The sequence below is a fragment of the Lutra lutra genome, chromosome 14 (genome assembly GCF_902655055.1).
Source record: "Lutra lutra chromosome 14, mLutLut1.2, whole genome shotgun sequence".
NCBI lineage: Eukaryota > Metazoa > Chordata > Mammalia > Carnivora > Mustelidae > Lutra > Lutra lutra.
Genome location: NC_062291.1, coordinates 37,734,658 through 37,760,873, shown reverse-complemented (window position 1 = coordinate 37,760,873; position 26,216 = coordinate 37,734,658). Strand labels below are relative to the sequence as shown.

The 26,216-nt window shown below is 41.0% G+C and overlaps 1 protein-coding gene and 1 long non-coding RNA gene across 5 annotated transcripts in view; one reads left to right on the top strand and one right to left on the bottom strand.

Moving 5' to 3' along the window:
- The window catches only part of LRMDA (leucine rich melanocyte differentiation associated), a 1,078,273-nt gene that overhangs the window by 282,067 nt on the left and 769,990 nt on the right, over window positions 1-26,216 (bottom strand). The gene's annotated exons all lie outside the window — the stretch shown is intronic.
- Window positions 353-24,880, top strand: LOC125084752 (uncharacterized). The gene is made up of 3 exons (XR_007122692.1): window positions 353-481; window positions 21,675-21,782; window positions 23,858-24,880. It is a non-coding gene; the product is annotated as an uncharacterized LOC125084752 (long non-coding RNA).

Sequence of the window (26,216 nt, the reverse complement as noted above, 5' to 3'; positions counted from 1 at the left end):
AAAAGAATTATTATTATTGATGGAGACCTTACCACTGATTAACAGGCCAAGTTAATTGCTTCTGTGAGCTCATGCAACTCTTAAATGTATATTATGGCATCAGTAAAGAGAAGGCAACTGTCCCCCAGTTTTGTGGACAGGATGTGCAGTGGCATTGATTTCATTAGAGCTTTTAGATGGCAACCTGCAGTCCTTCCTGAGCCATTCTCGGCTGGAGACTTCCTCTGTTCTTTTTGAATGCTGCTCTGAACTGGAACAAAGCAAGGTGCCCAGTGAGCAGCATTGAGTTGCATCACAGAGAGGATTAAAATGCCCATTATGAGGTAAGGCTTGAGTCACAGCAAAAGGAAAAGAAGACAGGCCATAAAAAAGAATGGGCTGCAGGCAGTAAAATATTGATGGAGAGAAACTGAAAACATCAGAGCATCGAAACTCTTTGCACTGCTCCAGACGATCTGAGCCCTGACAACCTCCTGACTTGGTAACAGACCCTCTCTCCATGGCTAATAATGCCTCCACCACACCGGTCTTCCTCCTAGCTTTCTCATACAAGACACTCACTCCCGCCTCCTCCTAGCTTTCTCATACAAGACACTCACTCCCGCCTTGTGTCTCTGCACTTGCATTTCCTCTACTGGAAACCTACGATAACTCCAAACTTATTTTCATTGCTGAGGCCTCCTTTCCTCAGGGAGGCCTCTTCTAACTGTCCTAGCCAAAGGAGCCCCTCTCCCCATCTGGATGCTTTCCACTGCACTGTGCTAATGCATTTGCTTTGAGGCACCACCCAACGTTAGAAAGTATATGGTTTGTTTGCATGTTTACCATCTGATTATGTCTATTAATATGTTAACTATACAAAAGCAGAGACTGTTTGCCCTCCTCACTACTATATCCCTGGTGTCCAGGACAGGGCCTACATATAGTAGATGCTCTGTAAATATGGACAGACAAAGAAATAATAATGGGTGGCTGATTGGGCGCATGGGAAATCAATATTTACCTCAAGGCTCCTACTTCTGGCCCATTCCACATGGCTGTACTGGGTAGTGTTCAGAACATGCATCACATAATAGGACGCCTAGGCCTAGCTCTGGCACTTTATAGGCTATGTAACCTTGAGAAATTTCCTAACCTCTCGGGACCTCAGTTTCCACCTCTAAAAATGGATTTACAAAAAGGACCAACATTATAGGGCTAGAATTTGTAAAAATGTAGGCAAAGGGCTTGGAATAATTCAACTTCTAGTAAAAGCTTAAGAAATTTGCTGCTATTGTTGTTCCTACTCCAGTTAATTTTTACTATACACCATAAAAAGTCTCAGCGTCCAGGGAACATTAAGGGATAGGCATCACTTTTTTAAAAAGTCCTAATCTAACACAGTCTATTCATCCAAGATAATAGTGCATATCTACACATGTTCTCTTCCATCTCAATATATCATGTAGTTGACAAGTTCAACAGCCAAGCAACCTCATCTTCTTCTTTTTTTTTTTTTTAAGATTTTATTTATTTATTTGACAGAGAGAGATCACAAGTAGATGGAGAGGCAGGCAGAGAGAGAGAGAGAGGGAAGCAGGATCTCCGCTGAGCAGAGAACCCGATGTGGGACTCGATCCCAGGACCCTGAGATCATGACCTGAGCCGAAGGCAGCGGCTTAACCCACTGAGCCACCCAGGCGCCCCGCAACCTCATCTTCTGGATAGACCAGTAAATTTGCACTGTCCATATCCTCATAGCCCTGCCCCCTTTCTGGCGTACTCATGAGTCACCCTTATGAATAATTTGGTTGGAGAAAGCAAAGTTTGCATTGTTGAAAGCTAAGAAAGAGACTCTTAATTCAAATAGTATTAGGTGGGTGGATGAGGCACATTGGAGCATGTAGAATTTATTGGACATCATAAAAGGGAAGCGGGGAGAGGGCCAAGGAGATGGGGGGGGGTGTTCAGTGACTGCTGAATTGCCAACATAATAACCTACAGCACATCACAGTGTGCCACCCTGGCTAGGAAGCACTTTCCCTGATGATTGCTTTATGTCACCACTGATGCTACTGGCCCATCAACTATGACCCCAGGCGCAGCAAACCCCATCATAAGAAAGGGAGAAATGTAAATTTCAAAATAGATATATAAATATTCGGTGGCCTAGTGTTCCATTAGTCATTTATATTCCTGACTTCGGAATGCAAAAATGTAAATCCAGGGCCCTTCTGAAGTCAGAAGTCACACAGGGTTCATATAATAATCTCTCTGACAAGGGCTAAGCTGTGGCTGGTAATAAAACCTATGGGGCCAATAAGCTCACTAAACATAGTAGGAGAAAACAAGCTGGATACAATCCCCATCTTCCACAGTGAGGGGGTGGAGGGAAGAGACTGACTGACTACTCAAACCCATCACACAACATCAGAGATCTGCCTGATGCAATGGGGTCGAAGGACAGAGCTGATTTACTCCCCAACAGGCTGACATCCCTGTAAGCAGAATGCTCCAAGGCTCATTCTCAAAGCTCTAAGGAGCATGGCATTTTTTTCTGATTTACTGCCATTTTATTGCTGCTAGAAATGGACACAGTGCAGATGCCCCCAGTTCTAAATGAAGGTAAGTGATGTCCTTGATGCAGGCTATCTTAATGTCCTCCTTAAAAATGAAATCATTAAGAGTTATATCAGATTGAGTTTGATCTAACATAATGGGGGTGAGAGGAAGCAAAAGGGGAGAGACTGGAAATACTACAAAGCCCAAGAAATGAAAACCCTTTTGGTACAGCCCCATGGAACAGAAGTACAAAAGTGTGTGCTAAGCCTGTCACATTCCTGGACATAGAGAATAAAGAAACAGAGTGCCCAAAAACGAGGGAGCAGGAAGAAAGGAGATGATTTATCCCAACCTGCTTAACGCAGAGAGGAAACTAAGACACAGAGGACTATGACAAGATCACAGAGGTGATTAAGGGTAATTTTGGCCCAGAATCTGAACCTTCTAATTAACTCCTAGTCCAGAGCCTGGGCTGTCGCATTTCATATTTCATGGGGGAAGGGTAGGAGGGGAGTATGTTCCACATTTACACTAATACTTACATAAAAGCCCACCCTCCAGGTTCAGTGGTTAGAGATGTGTTGTACATCATATACTAGGCTGAGATAAAGAAGATACTTTAGGAACTACATAGCCAAATACATTTAAATCATTTCAATAGTAATAGACAGTATTTATGTCAACGGATTTCATGAACATTATTTAGGACAAGATATAATAAGTATCCAAAGTAGTAAGAAAAAAAGTGAACGGACTTAAAGAAAAACATTAAGTAAATAATAGTACCAGTGACTATAGATTGGGAAGTACCATTCCAGAAATATTCTCAACAGGTTTTCCAAGTTGATTGAGTCATATGAAACATTTGACACAAAACTGATTATTTCACTCACAAGAGCAACAGCAGTGGATGGAATACAAGAATACAATGTGTATGTTGGAGTATTATTCAGCCATTCATTCAAGGAATGAAAGTCTAACACATAGTATGACACAGACGAACCTCAAGAACACGATGCTAACTAGAATTATCTGGACATGAAAAGACAAGTATTGTATGATTCCACTCATCCTCAGTAGGAAAACTCATAGAGATACAAAGCAAAATAGAGGTTACCAGGTGCTCAGGGAGGGTGAATGAGAAGTTATTGCTTAATAGGGATGGAGCTGCTTCTGTTGGGGTGATGAAAGAGTTTTTAAATAGTCAGTGATGATGGTTGCACAATGTTGTGTATGTGATTGATGTCACTAAATGGTTAAAATGGCAAATTTTATGTTATTATATTTTAAATTTTAAAAATTAATGATGAGATAAAACAAACAATTGACGTGTGTACTTCAAGTGGGTAAAAATGTATGTCATGTGTATTGTATCTCAATAAAGCTGTTAGAAAACAAAGAATATTATGTTTATGAAGTTAAGAGCATTCTTGCCTAGAGAGAGAAGACTGCATATAGAGAGATATGGAGATGCTCGTTCATTATGGGATGTCTTTCTATATCAAACCACCTGTTTCATCACATCCCTGAATCGTCCCTAAAGAAGGAGGCATGACCATCTTGGGTCCATCTAAGAAAGGTTACTTAAAATTTGAACTTCCCAAAACTTTGATAATATCATATGTCCCTCCTATATCACTGAAGAGCTACTTGGGAACTCCCAGACTATATATTCCTTTGGATCATTACCCAGAGATTGAATGCTCTCTGGAATCAAAATAAATTGATCTCTTATTATTGCTCTAATTGTGAACTCTAATGTGTTGAGTTTGGAAATGAAGTCTCAATGCTCATCCACTCTATTTATATACAGATACTATGGTATTTCCCAAAACTTATAAAAAATGGTACATTGTACCAAACAGAAAGTAATGACACTGTACCAAATAGATACTAGTATTTCAAGGTCCAATATATGGTCTTAAGTGAAGGGGTAGCAAAGACTAGTTCAGAAATATGAAATTTAATAAACAGACCTAAGCAGCTTGACCTTCTACTAATTTTAATTATTTCCCTGTACCTTGGATTCGTAATCAGGAAAATGGAAATTATGCATCTTTCCAGAAACAGGTAGTATGAGAACTAAGTTAGGTAACATGGTGAAGAGCACATTACTGGTAGACAGCAGATGTCCAAAAAATGGCATATACATACTCACAAACACAAACAAAGCAACATCAAATCTAGACAAAGACTTCCTGGTGAATAAGAAAGTGTTAGTGTGCCTCTAGCAGGGACCAGGTAATCCTGCCCCTGAAAGAAGTATCCTAAGAAAAAGCAAGTATAATTCTCCAGATTCTGTCATTATAGGATGAGATATTCTGAAAAAATATCCAATTACTGGGGCGCCTGGGTGGCTCAGTCAGTTAAGCCTCTGCATTCGGCTCAGGTCATAATCAAGTCCCATGTTGGGCTCCTTGCTCAGTGGGGAGTCTCCTTCTCCCTCTCTCTCTTTCTCTCTCTGACCTTCCCCACCCCTCATTCATGCTCTTGCTCCCTCTCTCAAATAAATAAATAAAATCTTTGGGGGGAAAATCCAATTAACTTTGTTTTAAAAGAAAAACAATTACTACTTCTTACTAGTATGAGTATTAATATCTATTGAATACTCTTACTATGTGTCAAGCATTTTGATATACTTTTTGACTGTTTTTATTGAATCTTTCCAACAACTCTATGGAGTAAGTACTCTTAGGATTACATTTTCCAGATCAGTTCATCAAGGCTTAAAGAAGGTAATAAGTGGCCTGAAATCACACCGGGATTCAAGGTTAGTTCCAGGATTCAAAACATAGGCAGTCTGGCCTATAACCTTAGCAACTCTGCCTTCATCCATGCTCACTTAGAAATCTTGCTGATGATTAATGTACTTGACCAATTACACTGATAACAGAAAAAATGGGCCTTAGAAAACAGATGTGAACAATCTGGTAGCTCTCTGACCACCATCCCTCACTCAAATGCAAATAACACATTAGTCTTCCTGTTTTTAAGTCAGGGTCTGGATGAACTAATAAAGTCACCTCTCATGTCTGAATAAACTAATAATAACATCAAACCAACACACATGCAAAGCTGAAGACGTGACTCTTCACTCACAGTGATGAATGTCCAGTCACCTAGAGCCCAAAAGAGCCTGATGGGTGTCCTCTGACTTCTCCCCGTCACCTTTTTTTTTTCTTTAATTCTGTTATGTTAGTCACCATACAGTACATCATTGGTTTTGGATGTAGTGTTCCATGATTCATTGTTTACATATGACACCCAGTGCTCCATGCAATACGTGCCCTCCTTAACCCACTTTTAAGTAAAAACCTGAAGCTCCACACCAGCCCCTCCAAGTGGTCATTATAGACGTCCTGAGTTCCTGCCCATGTAGAAAGTGAGGAGTACTTTCTAGCAATGGGCCCACAGTTGGAGAAGATCACACATTCCAGAATGTTCCCGGGGATAGAGAAAGTGCGCACTGGCTGCTGTGGGTGCGAGCACAGTGAGGGGAAGCAATTTTGTTAACCAGGGGTTGATGATGCCTGATGAAATCACGGAGCCCAAGACGGATTGTGGAAGTCCTCATCCCTGAAGCCTGACAGATGATACTCTCAGTCTACATGGAAAAGCAATAATAAAAATTCTGCCCTTAAATAAAGAACTCCACGCTACCCAACCTTTCTTTTGGAAATGTGAGGTTTCACCATAGAAACATGAATCAAGTACAGGGAAGAGCAAAGGGGTGAGGAAAGACATGAAAAGGGCTGGATCAGCAATTTCCCTACTTCTGCCTCCTGTGAGACATGCACTCACACATGGTGCCTCTCTGCGGGTCCCAGAGGTCACAAGGATCAAATATAAATTTTGCAAGTTGAAAAGGGGAATCCATTTCAAGTGACTTAAAGGATAACTGTCACTGGAATTAATATGGTTGGAATGTTTCAAATTGCCACAGTTTCCTTCACTTTTGAAAGGTGTCAGTTTCCTGTCTTCAAAGCTGAATGTCTGCCTGTGATACCACAATGAAGGCTTATGCTATCACAGACTGTACTGGGCTAAGGAAAGCTTATTTAATTTACTGAACCCCACATAAGAAATTGGCAAGGATGATTCCAGAAGGTTATGTATGGGGCATGATTCTTATCTCTCACCATTTCCCATATGATTATAGTGTCCCATTCATTTTCCTTTCTCATGTCTGAAACATGTCTGAAAATATTGTTGTATGTTTTTCACTGTGTCCCTTTCTCTTCATTACTCAGGACACCTCTCCCAAGAATAAAAACAGACCCGATACAGGGAGTACGAATCGACACATCTCTGATGGGACAAAACTTCTGCAATTTAAGGATCTGAAGTGTTGAATCGCCCCCTGGAAAGACATCATGAGAAGCAATGAAGTTGATTCAAATTTTTTTTTAAGATTTTATTTATTTATTTGACAGACAGAGATCACAAGTAGGCAGAGAGGCAGGCAGAGAGAGAAGGGGAAGCAGGCTCCCTGCTGAGCAGAGGGCCCAATGCAGGGCTCAATCCCAGGACCCTGGGATCATGACCTGAGCCAAAGGCAGAGGCTTAACCCACTGAGCCACCCAGGCGCCCCTGATTCAAATCTTTATAGCCACATTCCCCCAACTAAAATGACCATCCCACCTCTAAATAAAAAACACATTTCTACAGGTTTCCCTCCGGCATTAAAGGTACACATCACTGCTAAAAGGGGGAACAAAGGATGAATGAACCCAATTCTCAGGTTTCCTCTAGAGTATACCGGCCCCTTCCAAGTGGCGGTAAGAAGTTCAGCCATTTGCGAGATGACTTCTCAGTGTGTTATGATGAAAACAAACCCCTCATTATAATGAGAGATGAAATGGAGCAGGCTGAAGAGAGCTTCCTATTCTTTTTAAACCTGTGGGACTTATCAGAATCCATAGTGGTTTTGCCACTATAACAAAGGAGGACCTCCAAGTTTACAAAGTTAACTCTCTCAGGATCCCATATTAACAAAATCCACTTACTTCCTTCTTCCAACATGTATGGTCTATGTGTTATTTTTCCATTTGAGCACACAACTGTGTGTACCACCCAGCAAGCGTGTACCATCTAGTAGGTGTCCGGCCGGGTGCAGGGCATTCGGGGATGGGCAAGGCACGGTAGCTGCCTGAGATTCCAGTCTAGTCGAGGAGAAAACACTGTCCATACGTGAGACAAGTTACACGGGAACACGAGCGATGTGTTATGAAAGAATGCATTATTGATGCCTAAAAGGCAAAACGACAAAGTGACCATGACACAAACCTGGGGAAACAGGGCCTCCTCGGAAATAGCCCTGAATTCAAGAGATCAACTCCATTTCCTAAACTGGAGTGTTTTCATGTTTTGTTTTTCTTTGAACTCCATGCTGCTTTTAAATGATGCTTTGCAAAACCATAAACAAGAGAAAGACTGAGATAAATCAAGGGCCATGAAAAACTACTTTCTTGGAAGTTCCCTTTTTAGTCCCAGATTATAATAAAACAAATTGAAACATTCATTAGAAACAAGTTTGCCTTGAAATCAACTTCATAGAAAGGGAAAGATGACCTCAGAGGTACACCCCCAAGTTAAGATCATTGAAGTTTAAAAGGTACCTTTCGGGGCACCTGGGTGGCTCAGTAGGTTAAAGCCTCTGCCTTTGGCTCGGGTCATGGTCCCAGGGTCCTGGGATCGAGCCCCACATCTGACTCTATGCTCAGAAGGGAACCTGCTTCCCTTCCTCTCTCTCTGCCTGCCTCGCTGCCTACTTGTGATCTCTGCCTGTCAAATAAATAAATAAAATCTTTAAAAAATAAAAAATAAAAGGTACCTTTCAAAAGAATGACATATGACTTTTTTTTTTCCAATCCTGAAAATGAATTGAAAATCAACTACAAAGATTTCCCAAAATGCTAACAGACGTCTTCATAAAATCCTACAAAAACAATTCTACTTATTTATGAGAGATATTTTGTTAGGGCACCTTTATATTTTCTGTAGAGAAAATGGGTATCAAGGATTTAGGGAAGGACAAATGGCAGCAAGCATGTCCCCAGTGAAGTAAGGCACAAGCTAGGGCCTGTGCCAACTGTGACACAGGGGGGTCACAAATCTCATTGGTGAACACTATTTCTTCCAGTAAACTTGCTGGAAAGCATGAACTTGTCCAGGGGATTCTCCTTGGGGAGAAAACTGAGAGCCAGCCAAATTTAAGGACCAAAAGCCACAGATTTGGAAGCCTGGGAAACAGTCTACAAAGAAGAGGTCAGTGCACATCCCCCAGCCAAGGGCTAACCAAGTCACACAGAGGACAGGGGAATGAACAAAGACCATTCGGAGAAGGTGTTGGGGCCAAAACACAGATATGCCGGAAGAGCTCTTTGAGATCAGTTGCCGGAATCATGCACTTGATAGATAAGGAACCTGAGGCCCAGGAAGGGGAAGGGATTTATCTATTCCCCTCTGTGGTGGAGCCAGAACTAACCCTGAATACAGGTAAGTGAGCTTTCCATCAACCCACTCAGCCTCTTTCACTGAGAATCACCCACAAATGATAAAGCACATCAATGAGAAGCTGGTAGCAGGAGTAGAGCTCGCTGGCAACACAAAGCTGGCATAAATGAACACTGGTGATGGGGATTTCAATCACTGAGAACCCAAGTAATTCTTGACTCTAAGAAGTAGGCTTCTGGAGTTCACTTTCCAATTCTATAGCCAAAATTTGTATACTCCAAAATGTGTCTCCCCCAATAACCCTGTAAATCTATGTACACTGCTCAAATGTCATTCTGAATTTCTGGAGTTTTTTGTTTGTTTTGTTTTGCTTCTTTTTGGTCACATCTCTGCAGTTGTGCTCAGGTGGCACAGCAGTACATTTACATGATGGGTTCATCATGCAAAGATGCTGTCTGCCTTTGTAAATTTGTTATCAACATATTTGTGCACGTGACTTTGAAAAAATATGCAATACAAATACAGCTTGCCTTATAGACCTATTATGGAAAGCATTTGTGTTGCTTTCCAAGGCTTATGAGAAGTGAGTTTAAACAACCACAATAAACCTAAGCAGGCAAGCCAAATCCAATTCTCTCCTTGAAGCTGTGGCCGGAGCACATCAATGGCATCAAAGGCTCTTGGTTTTGATTATACAGCATTAATTCATTTTTCTTCTGGCGACAATCATTAACACAATTTTCTCTGGAGAACCAGTACTTATTATCTTTCATTTCATGTGATTCAGATGGAGCTGACCCCATAGCCTGGTACAAGGTAAGGGCCAGACCCTGGGAACTGGTTCATGGGTTAGAATGCAACTGAAATCCAGCCAATAAAAGTCAATCTTGCAATTTTGTTTGAACCATTGGGAAAGAGCCTTCTTTCCAGGGAGGTTGTTACATTGGACAGAGTAATCCTTTAGCTGAGGTTGGCTATCTTACCAGAACTTGTTAAAAACAAACCAAAAAACCTAGCCGAATTACACAGGAAAGCAGAAATGAGATGCGGAGAGAGAAATTACTGACATAGTTATCTGAACCTGAACCTAACACAGCTCTGTGGGTCTGTGGTAGATTATTCATAAAAATGACTACAATAGCTCCTTTTACCCCTATGTATACTCCACTTCACAAAATGACCTTGCCACTCCTCCAGGAGGTAGAAGCTATTTCTCCACCCTAGAATATGAGTTTGGCCACGCAGCTTGTTTAGAAAATTAGTCAATAACAAATGTAATACGAGTAAATGGTTGAAGATCCTTGAGCATTGGCATTTGTGCTCTCCTGTTAGGGGAAACTTTCCACCACCAGTGAAAAAGCCCAGGCTAGCTTCCTAGAAGAAAGGCCATTTGGAGAGCTATTCGAGCCATCCAGCTGAAACTCCAGACAGTGAGGTCATTCATTTTGGCAAAGGGAGCCTAGAAAGAACCACCTGGCCATTCCAAGGATTGTGACCAAGTAAATAACTTCCATTTTAAGCTATTCGGTTTTATGTTGCTTCATTACTAAGCAAAAGCTCATTGATAGAGCTAACTAAATTTCATCATTTCTTTTCCTTCAGCAATCTGAATTGAGTTTTTATCACTTATAACCAAAAAAATACAAGTACCCCGTGCCACACCTAACATATTTGACATGAGGAGCAGATCATGGTTAATACGCTTTCCTTAAATACAATATGTATACAATTTTTTTCAGTTATAATCCCACAACAATGAATAATAATTTTTTCTTACTTTGTTTTTTTGGTCTTAAAATAAATAGCAATTAAAAAGAAAACAAATTATAATTTTTAAAATATAATTCAAATGCATTAGAAAATTTCATGAATGAAGAAAAATAGTGTACCTCATGGTTTGCCCTCTATTTTAGTGTTTTCCATATAAAGTACCTATAGATGTTTCAAATGGTCTTGTAGAATGACAGAATTGAAATAATTCAAGACCTGTTTCTTTAACTTTCAATCACTGAACTATGACTATTTCAAATCCATTGTATAAGTGCAGGAAAATGTACTACCAGGGTTTTGAAGATATTGACCACCCAAAATAATCTCCAATGATACCAAACCACTATGAACTTACTCTCAGATATGTGTAGCTGAGTTCCCAGATACTAAGGCTGCCTGCATAGCTGGGAGTTATTCAACTGGAATATAATATGTATTAAAAGATAATTTTTATTAATTTAAAGTGTACGCCTATATTATTAAAGTAAAACAGAACTCACAGCAATTATTTAAAAGTTGCACTGAAAAAAAGTATTTTTAAAATTTTTTCCAGAAAGGCATACTTTATCACTTTTATTGTTTGAACTGCCAGTATATGGTGATGATAAAATACAGACTAAGTTTTAGTTGGTTTTGTTATTGTTTTAAAACTCTCTAAAGACCACACTCTCTGCCCTACCCTTGATACTCCACTGCAAAGAGCACCGTTAATAAACTTCATTAATGTTGAGAATTACATATAAAATAAAAATTCTCAGGGTGCCTGGGTGACATAGTCAGTTAAGCATCTGCCTTCATTTCAGGTTATGATCCCAGGGTCCTGGGATTGAGCCCTGCATCAGACTCCCTGTTCAGCAGGTGAGTCTGTTTCTTTTCTCCCTCTGCTCTTGCTTGTGTGCTCTCTCTCTCGCTCGCTCACTCTCTCTCAAATAAATGAACAAAATATTGTAAAAAAAATTTTTAAACACAAAATTTTCCAAAGGACCCTGAATGAAATATACCAGAAGTAGTAAATGAATATGCTTGCATGCAGGAAGAAATTCCCGGGGACAGACCTAATGATTTCAGTATTGACCTAAAAACCTCCAAATTTTCCAGAAAAAGAAATGAAGATAATTGATGGCTCTGAGCCTTTTAGCACAGTGATGAGATAGAACTAACTTTTCACTGGAAGAAAAGGTAATTAAAAAGCTTACATGGTGATACTCTGTTTATTATAATAAAATCCCCTTCTAATTCCAGAAAATCATTAAGGTTCCCTGGACCAAGATAAGCCAACAAACAACATCCCATATCTAGTTAATTTCCAATTAATTAAATACCAATTGTAAGGTGAGTTTCCTCTATCAGGAATCAGGTAAAACTCCAGCTTTTCTTGGAAGATCTAAAAAAATAACACAATGGGTAGTATACTTGTAAAGATGAAACTGGTCACATGATACCATTGGTTTATAATAACCTATTCTCATTGACTGTACAGCTGACTTGGCTACATATTTTATTCATTTGCTTTATAGCTGGTCAGTGATATCTTGGGAAACCCCACACCCTGCAAATTGAAACATTTTATTCTCTCCAATAAGTGCCTTTCTGCTACATTTTATTCTGTTTGGTATACTTCCTAATCAATTCCTTCCTTCCTGAGCTTCATTTCTTTGGCACAATGTATCCATTGTTAGGATTTATTTCTCTCAAAATGATTTAAATCTATTTTGCCTGATGCTGCCTTCAAGCTACTGTATTCTCTATCCATTTCCTCACCAATCCCATCCACCGGGCCCTGTGATCTGCAATCTGGCTCATACTCCATCTTCTTGGTTGAGAAGAGATGGACTTTCCTAGCTCTGTCTAATGTGAAATCTTGCTTTTTATCTATCCTGGCAATGGTTGTGGACTGAATAATGACAGTGATGTGTAGCAATGTGTAGAAATATCAGTGTACTCAGGTACTCAGTGCTCAAGGGTGACCGAAGACTCCTGCTGTCCTCAGAGTCCTGAAGTTTTCTCTCTGAATCAATGCTTCTGAAATTCTAGGTCTTATTCCCAATGGATATAAACCAGTACCACAAGAGTCAAGCTCTCTCTGGTAAATCCTTGATGATTTAAAGAACAGCTGAAATTGCCTTCTTTGGTAGTATTAATTAGGAATCACTTCTAATTTGGGTTGGCCCTAGACTGTATGTCCTAAGACTTCAAAAGTTCATTTTGCACAAATTATTTGTTCATAGAGAAAAAACTAAAAAGCAATGAAAGACATGGCATTTTAGTGACCTTTTGTTTTGTTTTGTTTGTCCTCTAAAATGACTAGAAAAAGTCTGAGGGAGAAGCTTCTAGAAGGTAAGGCTAAAAAGGTCCATGGAAGGCAAGGTTAAGAGGACCTAGGAAGCCTGGCTAAGAAGAGTTTGTTGCCATATCCCAGATGCAAGAAGAAGTCCTGGGGGCGGGGGGGAGTTTGTAACTTCCTAAAATAAAATGAACTTGAAATAAACTCGTGAGGGCAGGTGATCATGCATGCCCAGAATGTGACAATGCTAGAGTACACCTTGTCCAAAAGGAAGGTATTTCCAACTGAAAGGAAAGAGAATAGCAGATGGGGGAGATAAGGAAGTCTTATTTGGAAACCAGGAGAATTTAACAGGAATTCATTTAGTGAACACACTAGAAAGGTAATAACATTACAGAAAATAGCTCATTGAGCATAACGGATGCTAGTAAGGACCAGACACACAGTATACAAAGACTGGTAGTATGAAAGATATGAGATCCCTTGGAGAAAGTGACCATGCCTAGTTGGTTAATGACAGAGAAATTCGGGAACATAAACATATAAATACCCTCCATTTAATTATCACCTTTTTTAATCAGAGAAAATAAAAATAGCCTTTCCATATTGACTCTAATAAGGCATGAAACTCAAGAAGGAAAGATGCCACTAAAAATAAAATTCTGGGTATATAATTAATGAAAATGAACAACAAAGAAGGTTGGAGAAGCAAGAAGAATGGGGATACAGCCAAAGAAATCAAAACAATATGACTGCATGGGAGACATTCTGATGAACTCAGATTTTAAGAAGTCACTTACAAAAGCAGTGCTCAAAGTAAGAAAACAAGTTTACTGTTGGAAAAGCAGACTAAAACAAAGCAAAACAAACAAACAAACAAACAAAAAACCCTTCAAATGCCAGAGAGAAGGCAGAATTAATAAGGTCTTGTTTTGTTATTTTCTCCATCATGAAATTATATCTTCAAGTTGGAAAGATGAATGCAGAGATAAAAAAGAAAACAGAGATAAAGAAAAGATGGAAGCCCTTAGAGAGCTTATGAGAAACATAAAAAGCTAGGTCTGTAGGCCCAGACAAAAAGTGTTTTATTTTATAACAGCAACAAAAAAATTCGTATAGACCTGATCATGGAAATCTTTATAACATTTCAAAAATCACATGGGGGAAAAGCAGATTCACACAAATCTCCCCCCCCCCCCAGAGGAAGGGGAGAGTCTCATTCCCCTCAAAAATATAAAAGACTGGGGTGCCTGGGTGGCTCAGTGGGTTAGAGTCCCTGCCTTCGGCTCAGGTCATGGTCTCAGGGTCCTGGGATCAAGCCCCGCATTGGGCTCTCTGCTCATTTGGGAGTCTGCTTCCTCCTCTCTCTCTGCCTGCTTCTCTGCCTACTTGTGATCTCTCTCTGTCAAATAAATAAATAAAATCTTTAAAAAAATGTAAAAGACTTTATTAAATGTAGGATATATGAGCACTTTGAAATGACAGTAACAAATCCTTTTCACCTAGGATGACCCAGACCAAATCAACCTCTCCCAGCCCCTCCACCCCCTCTTCTTTTTTTCTCTCTTGTCATTTAGAAACTTCTATTAAACAGGTACATCAGTGAGAACATAAACATAATATATTGATTTCAACAAAACATCTCACAAAAACTGTCATGATAAGGTTCTGCAAAAAAAATTATTAATTAATTTAAAAAGAAGAAAAAAGCAAGAAAGAGAAAAGAAAGAGATTCTAGTCCATTTACAGCAGAACAACTACATATACCCCCCCAAAAAAAAGAAAGAAAAAAAGAAAAAGAAAAACAAACAAAACAAAACAAAAAAACAAAACTGTTGTTCTTTGAATCAATACCCATGAGAACGGAATTTCCTCCAGCCTCTCTACTATATATTCCATCCTTGCCTTCAGATTGTTGAATAAAACCTAGAAATCTAAGTTCTAACGATAGGCTAAAACTGAGGACAAATAAAACAAGAGACAAAGCAGAGGCGACATTTAGGTCTAAAAACCCAGCTTCCCAAGTACTAGAGGGGAGAGTTTTTCTGGGCAGTAGCTTACACAAGAACAAAAGCCCAGCGGGCACTGGGTGACTCTGAGCTCTATTGTCCTAACGCGCAGCAGATGCTCAGAGACCCTGGAAGGCCTCCAGGCAACACCACACAGCTATCTGCACATCCTGGGTGGGATGCGGGATGCAACGTTTTTTTCCAACCCCAAGATCCCATGACTCTGATATGAATATAAATCCCTGTGCAGTGTCCTGTACAAGTATTCCTAAATTACCGCAATGGAGGAAATCATACAAAAACAAGGCGATTAAGACGTTTTCTAAAGCCACTGCTTTTATAACGGGCCACATACAAAAGTCATTCTGGTATTTGTTCTAATTACCAGAACGCACAGGCCCTCCAACAGCTAGCTACAAGGACAGACATCCCAGCTGACCCAACCATGGGTTTAAGACAGGCAGAAAAATCCAATGTCTCTCTACCATGACAAAAGCAACTAGAATTGCCAAATCCGATACACAAAACCTTTAATTTATAACAGTTAAAACCTGGCCTCTGACCAAGTCCAAAAGAACTATGTCTTATTTCACTTGCTCTTGAATATGTCTCTTTCAGAGATAAATGACTCTGCTCTTTGCCAGTTCTCTCCTCTGTTTGGTGTTTTGTTTAGCTGGGCTTGTGACAAGCCAAGATCTGATGCATCTGCTTGAATGTGTAATTTACCTCTCTGGTCAACTTAGCTTTTTTTTCCTTGACAATATTATGTCAAACAATCACATCACAACTGGCTCTGATCTCTTTGTTGTTAGCTAATAAATTAGAGAGTATTTATTATCTGCAATCCTTTTTTCCTCTTTTAATGGTGACACATTTGTGGTGAATTACAGGGCAGCTTTATAAACTAGGCTCTGGGCCAGTCTCAGGCCCCGCGTCCATGTGAACGTTCCCTCTCCCGGTTGGCCTCCCGGACTGGTGGTAAATCAAGTCAGCTGTCACAGCACACTAAGTTAGTGTGCGTCATTGGGGAGAGCAGGAAGCGTTGGGGGTATAATTCTGTCCATCAAACTAATATGTTATATCAGTAGCTTTGTAATCTTCTGCCATAACTTATGGGAAGTGACACCTAAGAATTCACTTTGAAGGCAATGTGTTCTTCAGACTTTAAGCCAAAACAGACCCGAAAGGCAGCAACTGTTCCTCTGTTTACATGAGCGGGTTTGTAGTGCTAGAGAGTCAGGTCCCTATCAATGTGGCAGTATTTTACACATTCCACCACCGGCTGAACTCTGTTTACAGCCCTTGTGGCAGGATTTGTAAACTTTTCAAACAGGATTTCTTCTCTTCTTTGTGTTACCCTTGCCTTAACCTCCAGTAGCCGGACAGATAAACAGACTCCCTGAATGTTATCGTGACAGAGTGGATCTCTGACAGACAGGAACGAACAGGGGACCCATTTCCTTGTCCCTTCCCCTTCAACCTTTGCCTTGAGAAATGCGGAAATGGCCTCAGAGGACAGAAGAACACACACAACTTCTGATGGCAGCGTCTGCTTTAAGGGCTGTTTTTGCAAAGGCCCCTGCGATCCTTACAGAGGCAAGGGCAGATAAGCTTAAATAGACAGTCCACTCTCCAAGGCATGACCTCGGAGGGACCAGACTTGCATCACGTGTCATTTCACGGCAATGCCTTGTTTTCCGGGATCTGCTGTTGGATTGTCCCTGGCTGTACTCTCAGCAGGCCAATGAGCGAAGCCCTTCGGGGAAGATTAGCAGTTCTGCGAGCTGCCATCTGATGGAAAAGAAATCTACAAGAGCGGTTCAAAGGAGCTCTTCCTCCCCCAGGCACAAACCTAAATATGCATAGTAAAGAAGTTTGAAAAATGCCTGTCCTTGCCATCCCCAATACCCCTTTGATTGATAGCAGAGAGGGCTTGCTATGATAATTTTACTTTGACAGGTCCCAGGCATAAATCCCACAGAGTTGTTGCTCTGGTTTGACAACCTTCTGAGGGTTCCAGTTAGGAACAGGAAACAGGCCTCTATTTTCACCCTCAATGCTCCTTCAGGTGCAAAGAAAAGACCGTATGGAAAAAATAAATCCTTATCTGAGGGGGAAACCAAATTCAAAGCAGTTTTAATACTTATTCATCAGAAAGAATGTCCAACAGGGGAAGACGTGACCTCGGTCCTACTTCTTCAAACTTACATTTAAATCTTCCAAATAAGAGATTTGAAACCTGCTCATGAGGAGAAATTGATACTTCTTTCCCATTCACATTTTGGTTTTACAAAGTTGTGTTAGTATTTTACTTCAAGGTCAGCCTAGAAACGTACCATAATATTTTATAAAAAGCACTGCTTAAAAGTAAAAATGCTTTCACGTAGTAGCATCGAGGATTTACTACCATTTACTGAGAGCTTACGACGGGCCAGACTTTGTAACTCTTCGTGTCCTCTTAATCGTCACAACCAGCCCTCAATTCATAGGAATGCAATTTTTAAAAAAGGCAAAGCTGTGGATTTTTTTTTTTTTTAAGCATTCATCTTTTAGGCATGCTTCATGAAATGTCAGGAGTATTTGGGGATCAGTGCATCGTCACCCAGCCGTCTCCTCTATCAGGGATCTGAGAAGGATGACTCAGCACTGAGAAGCTTAGTCACAGAAATTATATTTAACTGGGTTGAATCAAGAAGAATCTGTGGCATATTAACTATCCTGGAATTTAAAATAAAATTAAAATAAATTACATTTTAAAAAAACACTAAAAAAGAAGAAGAATCATCTGTGGCTTCCCCTAAGTTAACTAGGAAATTAAATGAACCAGGACCCATTCTCCAGGCATTTTAGCTGATCCCATCTAGAAGTGTATTACTGTGACCTGTTAAAATGATTAAAGGATCAAACCCAGACAGGTATCTGAAAAGAAGGAACATTTCCAACTCCTTAAAATTTTCAGAAGTTGAAGATTTCCCTTCCAATTGTCTACCTCTTACGGATGTGAGAAACAGTTTTCTCTTGGCTCCAGAGTCCAGTCTAGCCCTGAGAAGATCCACACAGCTGTAATGTCCTAAGAACATATTCTGCCTTCAATCCGACTCCCCTGCCAGGCCTGGGCTGACTGGGTGCCACCCAAGTTTTGCAGAAAGTCTGCACTATTGAGAAGTGCCACCAACAGGGAAAGAAGGATCCAGTCTCGGCACCCACAGTAGAAACTGAGCCTTTACTTTAATAGGACTCTAACACATGGACTTCACTCCAGGCCTCAGAATTAAGCCCTTTTTCTCCTGGGGTCAATATTTTATGACTATACCCATTTTGTGGAGGAACTAACCACTGCCCAAGGAGTTCTAATGATTGGTACATGAGTCAGCCACAAAAAGTCAGTGTGGAAAATAAGAACAGAAAAGAGCAAGCTGCTCCTAAGAGTGGAAGGAATATATATGAGTTTTTAAGTCATAAAACAGCTTGAACAAATTTCAAGAAAAAGAAACTTATTAAATAATTGTCTCTCACTCCATTGCCCCTCTAAATTCCAAACAGGATGTGCTTTCTTGTAAATGTCTATAAATCTGGGGGGAGAAAAACAATTCTGATCTTGTGTATAAGAGCTCTAGGCTGCAAAGAACATGGTTGGATTTCTGTTTCCTTTAGAGGAAGATGCCAGAACAGCATTTTCCCATCAAGTGTTGATAAGAAAGGCATTTAGCATTTCATTTGATGGGCCTGCTGTGAGTGGGTGGTATGACATGATAAATTATGGCCAATGTCATATTAAAAATTATAGGCCCATCTGCACATGCTCACTCTGTTCTTAAGCTAATGATACGCTGTCCTGTGCAAAGCCTTCAGCTGTGGCAGATGTTGGAATGACGTTCCTCTCCAAGGATAGCTTTAGAAAACAGAATTCCCAAAGGTTTAGAGACGCTACAGCCATCTTTCTGGCCCATAAAAAAAACTAAACCAAATCCCTACTTTTTGCAAATTTGGTCCTGTTTACATCTGATTCCCACCTTGATTCAGGATTCAATCTACTTCTCTGCTATTAGCATAAGAAACTGAGCCAGAAAACCATTTTTTAAAAAGTGAGGAAACAATCTCTTCTGCTCAAAACCAAAGAGGCACCTCTTAGAACATAAAGAGACATTTTCAGGTCTTCAAGGAGATGAAGATGGGGTAAGGCAAAGTATTGCCTACACATGCTAAGGAAGTTGGGAAAAAAACTGACATGAAATCAGCAATACCTACACCAGGGGTATCTCACACTTTGCACTATTAATATTTTAGAGCAGACAATTCTTTGTTATGAGGTGTCCCGTGCATCACAGAATGGTTAGCAGAATGCCTAGTCTATACCCACTAGCACACAGCTCATAGCACACACCTATCCCAAGAGTAAAAACTAAAAAGGTCTCCCCAAAAAAATGATTCCAGGGGGGTCAAAACTGCCGTAGTTGAGAACCACTACTCTAGACTATTTGGGAAAGGTCATGCCACAGAATCTTTGTGGGACATCTGTTTTCCAATAAAGAGGACTGGATTCACTAACACACACTGTCATGCATGTATGCCTTTTTCCTCTTACTTCAGACACATGATAAGGCTGAACATAGCAACACCCTTCAACTCTAAGCCAAAATGAGGGTGCCCTTTACTGTAAGGTTAAAGTTAAATTTATCTCCGTACAGGTAAAAAGAAAACAGATCTCCTTTAAGTATTTCTCCATAAGGTGAGTTTTGTTGCATTCTTCACTCTTTCCCTTCTAGAGACCTTGAATCCTACCATAAAAGTCAGAGATTAGTCGAGAAAACAAAACTCCAGGAGAGGTCATTCAAAAATAGAAAATGCAATATGGGGTATTAACTCTAAGGTATTAGAGGAGCTGAAATAACAAGCAAGAGAAGAGAAGGCTACCCAGAGAACAGAGCTTCAGGAAGCTGCCACCATCTCTATACTGAAGGGTCAAAGGGAAGGTTACTGCAATCTGGGGGCCAAAGTGCCCTGACAGAAGCTGGACTCAGGGTGGCACAGTCAAGTGGGGACTGGGACCATGGTGGAAAGAGGTTCCCACAGGAGATGGAGCCGTAGAAGGGACCCAGCCACTGCCAGAAATGTCCATCGGAGGCAGAGAGACCAGGAAAGAAAGACATTGTCTTCTTCTCCCTTCTTCCCACCTGCAATCTCTTACTAGTGCCTTTCACTGGCTGAACCTGGTTTGACTCCAGTGGACAAGGGAGCCTGGGAAATAGTTTATGAGGATAAGCCCCTGTGACACATACAAAGCAGAGCAGGGTTTGAGAGCAGGTTTAAAAGCAAACAGAAAAATGACCAACGTAACTATCAAATTCAACTGCATGGACACCTGAATGCAGTTTAGACTTGAGTCAGGAAGAGGAAATCAAATTGGATGAGTCTGAGAAATAAATTAGGCTGAGGGAAAAACTTAGACAAACAAACCAAAACACTTTAAAAAGTTCTTTCCATGGGGCGCCTGGATGGCTCAGTGGGTTAAAGTCGCTGCCTTCGGCTCAGGTCATGATCCCAGGGTCCTGGGATTGAGCCCCTCATTGGGCTCTCTGCTCAGCAGGGAGCCTGCTTCCCCCCGCCTCTCTCTCTCCCTGCCTCTCTGCCTACTTGTGATCTCCCTCTCTCTGTGTCAAATAAATAAACAAAAATATTTTTAAAATAAATAAATAAAAGTTCTTTCCATTTCCTCCTTCTCCTCCCCTCTCACACCAAGCTAAACCTGAGGGAGAAAAGTCTAGACTGGGCTTGCTATTGGATAACTCTTCTAAAACTGAGATAATGTCTAAGAAGATAATTACTAAAAATGCTAGGCATATCTGTTACCTACTGCTGTAACAGAAGACCACAAACTTAGTGACTTAAAACAACCACCACTGTATTTGTTCATGATTTTTTTGGTCAGAAATTTGGGCAGGGCTCAGCTGGATGGTCCTTGTGTCTCACCTGAGATCATTTGTGTTACTACAGTCAGGTGGCAGATTAGCTGTAGACTGGTTGACCCAAGGGGGTCTCTTCTTTCTGTTCTAGTTTATTCCAACCTCTAGTAAACAAACCAATCTGTGTGCATGGCCATCTCAGGGTGTTCAGCAAGAGGGTAAGTCCCAAGGCAAAGATACTTCCTATGTCTCTATTACATCATATTTGGTAATGCCCACTGATCAAAACAAATTTCAAGGTCAAGTTTAGATTTGAGGGGTGGATAGAGTAACTACCGTTGATGGGAGAGATAGTCACACTGCCAAGGGGCATGACTATAGGGATAGGAAATAATGTGACCATTTTTAATTATCACACTAGGTGAGTGGATTTCCTAGCAAATGTTTTTCTAAAAAGAGTATTCCAGATTTATCCATACCTGAATATTTCAAAAGGATACATATTTGTTTTTGAAACAGTAAATGTTTTTGGTTGTCACAGAGGCACTCAACTCTAAAACAGTTCCCCAAACCCCTTTGACCAAACTCACTTCATAAGGGTTTCATGGTTAATAGCCAACGACCTCATCCGAAGTTAAGGTTGTTGCCTCAAATTCAAATCCAAGTTCAGAGAAGTCTCAAGACTCCCTTATTTTTCTCTTTGCCTTAAAGGGAAATCCAGATTTCAATACAGCATTACTAGGAAATCGAGTCCTCAAACCAGGAGTCAGAAACTGTGGTTTCATATTCTGAAAACAATCAACTACATAAGCCACTTGGGTAAGTCTCTTCTCTCCAAGTCATAATCTCCTGATTTGCGAAATCAGAAAGCTGAGGCAGGAGTGAGAGATAGAGGAGGAAAGAGGGTGAGGTGAATCAGGGAAGCAGGTTGGTGGAAAAAAACACAGTGTGAGGGGTGTGGGAACCTGGAGGGTATTACCTGGTCATGGCAGTAAATTCATTGTTTTCCTCCCTAAAATATGTTGGCGCCTGATCTGACTGCCATCGTTCACAAGATCACCTCCGAGAACTCACCTGGCTCTGTTTGCCGCCTCTCCCGATCTGGTTCCCCACGTGCCTCAGTTGTACCCAACTTTGCATGGCGTTATCAAGACCTCCTGGTATTCAGCACGGGGGTGATTGCTTGCAATGCAAAAAAGACTGGAGCACAGACACTAGTCCCCTCTTTAAACCATCTCGTTTCAATCCCACACACCCCTTAAAGTAGGGTTGCAATTGACAAGGCTCTTGCTTTTACAAAAGAAATGCCATGCAGACTGACCCAGGCCCATAATTCTGTTGCACTCACTCCTATCGGTGCTTCTGGAAAAACTGCAGGACATGACACTCCAAGATCCTATCGTGGCCCATAGTTAGCTGTGGATTAGTGTAACTTTCCCTGGGCCCCTGGTTCCAAGTACTGCTTCCCCCAGGGGAAACATGTTCTCAAAATATCTGATTTCTACCCCCTTCATTTCAGAGGGAAATCTCAGGTTAGAACTCAAAAGAAAATAGGTTGTTTGGTCAGAAATATGAGATTGGAGGAGTTGGAGAAGCCCAGCCTCTACTGCAAGGTCCTGTTCTGAGCTGGTAGCAAACTGCATCATTAGAAATGTATTCTTTGATATGATATAAGGCAATTTCCAAATGGGCCTTTGGAGTACCATTTCCTCCATAAAACTTACCACCAGGATCACCGTGAGGTGATCTTCTTTCTTACCAGTGAGCCTTAAGTGGGCCTTCAATTCTCTTGCTCGGTGAGTAATAATATAACCAGTGGAGCACAGAGGCTCAGCAGCCTGGATTGGAGTCCTGGCTCCTTGACTGGAAATGAAACGCTGGGGGCCTTGGTCAAGTTTCTCAAGCTCTCTGTGCCTTTGCTTCCTCAGCTATAAAAAACTGACAGAAGTTTGTAGAAATGAACAAGTGACAAAGTACTTGGAGAGGTTCTCGCACGTGGCGTACAGTAACTGCCATAGTGTTAGCGGCTGTCATCATGTCTCTATTATATTGCTGATAAAAGTGTTAACTTGTCTTATGTATCTCCTTTATGGTACTTGTATTTATCTAATTAGATAATAAGTTCAAGAGCAAAGATGACAAATATTTTTCATATTTCTTCTTCCCCACTCTCCTCCACCCCCACTACCACTTCCCTTAGTCCAGTAGCTGGTGTACAACACACACCCAGAGACACAGGCTGATAGATGGGGCCTCACCTCACGGTGTAAGGGTAGGATGCCATGAAGTTCAGGCTCCTAGAGAGACATGGGTTACTGAAGATGGTTCTTAATAGTTAGCAATTTGCTCAACTTACCAAGTATCTCCTTGCTTCAGGTTTATAAAGTCTAAAATGAGAATAAAGTTATTGCCTCAGAAGATAGCTGTGATGATAGATGCTTCACGGTATAAGGCTCACATGGGCACTCAAAAAAAATGTTTATTTCCTTCCCATTCCTTTCCCCTCTCACCATTAATGAATTGGTCAGTCAGTACCAGGAAACATGGAAAAGCCTGAGGAAAGCAGCCTCTAGCAGAAAAGGCAAAGTGAGGGGATTCAACGTCCCAAAGGCAAATACCATTGACCTCATAAGAGGGGACCATCCCCATGAATGCTCCTGCCCACTGAACACCCAGGCAGTGGGATCACAGTGCCATTTAAAGACGGTGAAATTGTCGTCAACACAGGTTCCTCAAGAGAACGAGGGAGCGGAGGGTTTTCAGGGTTTCTAGGAAATCTCTAGTTCTCCCCTTGATGACTGCTAGGCTCTGGATGGAACATATAAGACAACACCCTACATTTTTCTCTAAAATTTTCTTCCCTTCCTGCCTTCCTGCAATTCTACTATCCTCAGGAATCATGCCAGACAAAAGATGTGGGCTAGATGGATCTACGACCTGACCTTATGGGGGCCGACTCAAGTTTTCATGGAACCACAGAACATTAGTGCTGACATGAGCTGCCCCAACAACCTCACCATAAAGATGAAGTCACAAAGAAGTTAAGCAGTTGGCCCAAGGTTATGCAGCTGATCAAGGACTGAAATGAAATGTAGACCTGTGCTCTTTTTAATTTCTCATCTTTCTGGTGCCTCAGAAGAGCACAGGCTTTTAAAAACATTTATTCAAGTAAGACATGCTCTAAATTCCAACAATGACTTCTCCAGCCTGTATTGGGTGGGATATAATCAGTCATGACTTTCTAGATCTAAAGTCAGTGAACTGAACCCACCCAGCCAAAACCATTTATATCAGCTTCTTTCTGCAGCTCAGAATATTATATGTGCTCCCGTGTGCTGTCTGTTCTGCAGCCCTGAAAATGTACCCTGAGACCTCCTCATGTGAAGGAAACAGACCCCAGCTGGCCAGCCCCACTGTGACTGCAATATGGACTTCAGCTGCTCCACTATAGGGTTGTGTTCAGTGAACTGCATTTTTAAAAAATGTTAATATCTACATGGCTCTCACCCAACAGCCTTAAGAATACCAGCTGTACCGTGCTTTCGCCTCTACTTTGACAGCCTTAAGAACAGCTCCCGAAGAATAGAACATTCTTCAGGGGAGGGCTGTTGGTTTTGCAGATATTTTAGGAGGAGGAGAAGATGAAAGAGATTTCATGTTGAAATGTCATATATGGAAAGGGATGGGACATGACAGAAGAAGAAATCTGGTATGCTTTCAATGCCTTTCATGTACCAAGCACTGGGTTGGGCCAGTACTCATGCCTTTGCATTTGGTCCTCACAACGCTGAGATAAGCAGAATAACCACAGTTTTATAGATGAGAAAACTGAGGCTTAGAAAGATTAAGAGACTTGCCCAAAGCCAAACAAGGAATTTGCTGCATAGCTGGTATAGTAGTTTGCAATGGCTGTTGGCTGTTATAACAAATTATCATAAACTTGTTGTTTTAAAACAACAGAAATATAATCTCTCACAGTTCTGTAGGGCAGAAGTCTGAAATCAAGGTGTTGGTAGGGCTGTGCTCCCCTCCAGAGGCTCTAGAGAAGAACCCTTCCTTGCATCTCCTAACTTCCAGTGGTGCCAGGTATCCCTTGGCTTGTGTTGCCTAACTCTGTATTCCCACAGACTTCTCTTCTCCATCCATCTCTCCTCTGAGTGTCTCTAAGAAGGATACTTCTCACTGGAATTCGGGCCCACATGGTTAATTGAGGATCATCTCATTTTCAGATCCTTACTTGTTTCTGCAAAGACCCTTTTTACAATTAAGTTCACATTCATAGTTTCTATGGGTCAGCCTCTTTTGGGGGAGGGGACCTACCACTCAACCCACTACAGCTGGGTTTGTACCTCCAGCCTATCTTACTTATAGCTCACCGCATTTTCTCACCACACTGTCAGGTCATTCCCTCTCTTTTTCTCTCTATGTTTTCTCAAGGATGGCTTTGGCCAAGATAAAGATCCCAAGGTAGCCACAGACATAGTACAGAGCGAACACAGCCCTTTGATGGCCCAGAGTTATCCAGAACGTTAGTGACAATGCTGAAACTTAAGACCCTCTCAATCCTGCTATTGTTCTGAGAACCAAGAGGGAGAACTGACTTTTGAGAGATACCTTGCTATTGCCTCTAAACATCAAAACAGTTGACTCCTTCCAAAAGTTCAGCCCTCTTTTTGCAGGAGTAAAAGAGCTATCAGGTGTCAACTTAACCTATAGCCACCTCCTAATAAGTTTAAGATAAAAGGCCAATACTTTCAAATAAGATTCAGACATAATGTAATAGCATTTGTTACCAAGCCCCATCTAATTATATCAGTCAATCTTTTATTACCAGACCCACAAGTGCAAAGAACTCTATTATAATCTCTCTTTATAACGATCTCCTCACTATCGGACTCCTCCAATTCTGCAATAAATTAATCATCTGCTTGCAATCATGAGTAAACATCAACTCAATTAAGAATTGATAAATAAACAGCTACTCTAAGGCTTGTTTTGATATGGCAGAGTATCACTAGGCACCTGCCAGGCCAAAGCTTGCCTGGAGTTTTGAAACGTAGATGGCTCTCTAAGACTGTGTTTCTTCTGCTGCTGTTTACAGAAGGTGCTCTGGCTGTTGTCTTCTGCTCACCTGTGTATACAAGTGGAGAACTATTCCCTTGTCCTCTCTGGATCTAAATGTGGAAGAACTGTTCATTTATCCTTACTCTACACTACACAGTATCACGTATCTGAAAGAAAACCAGTAGGAAG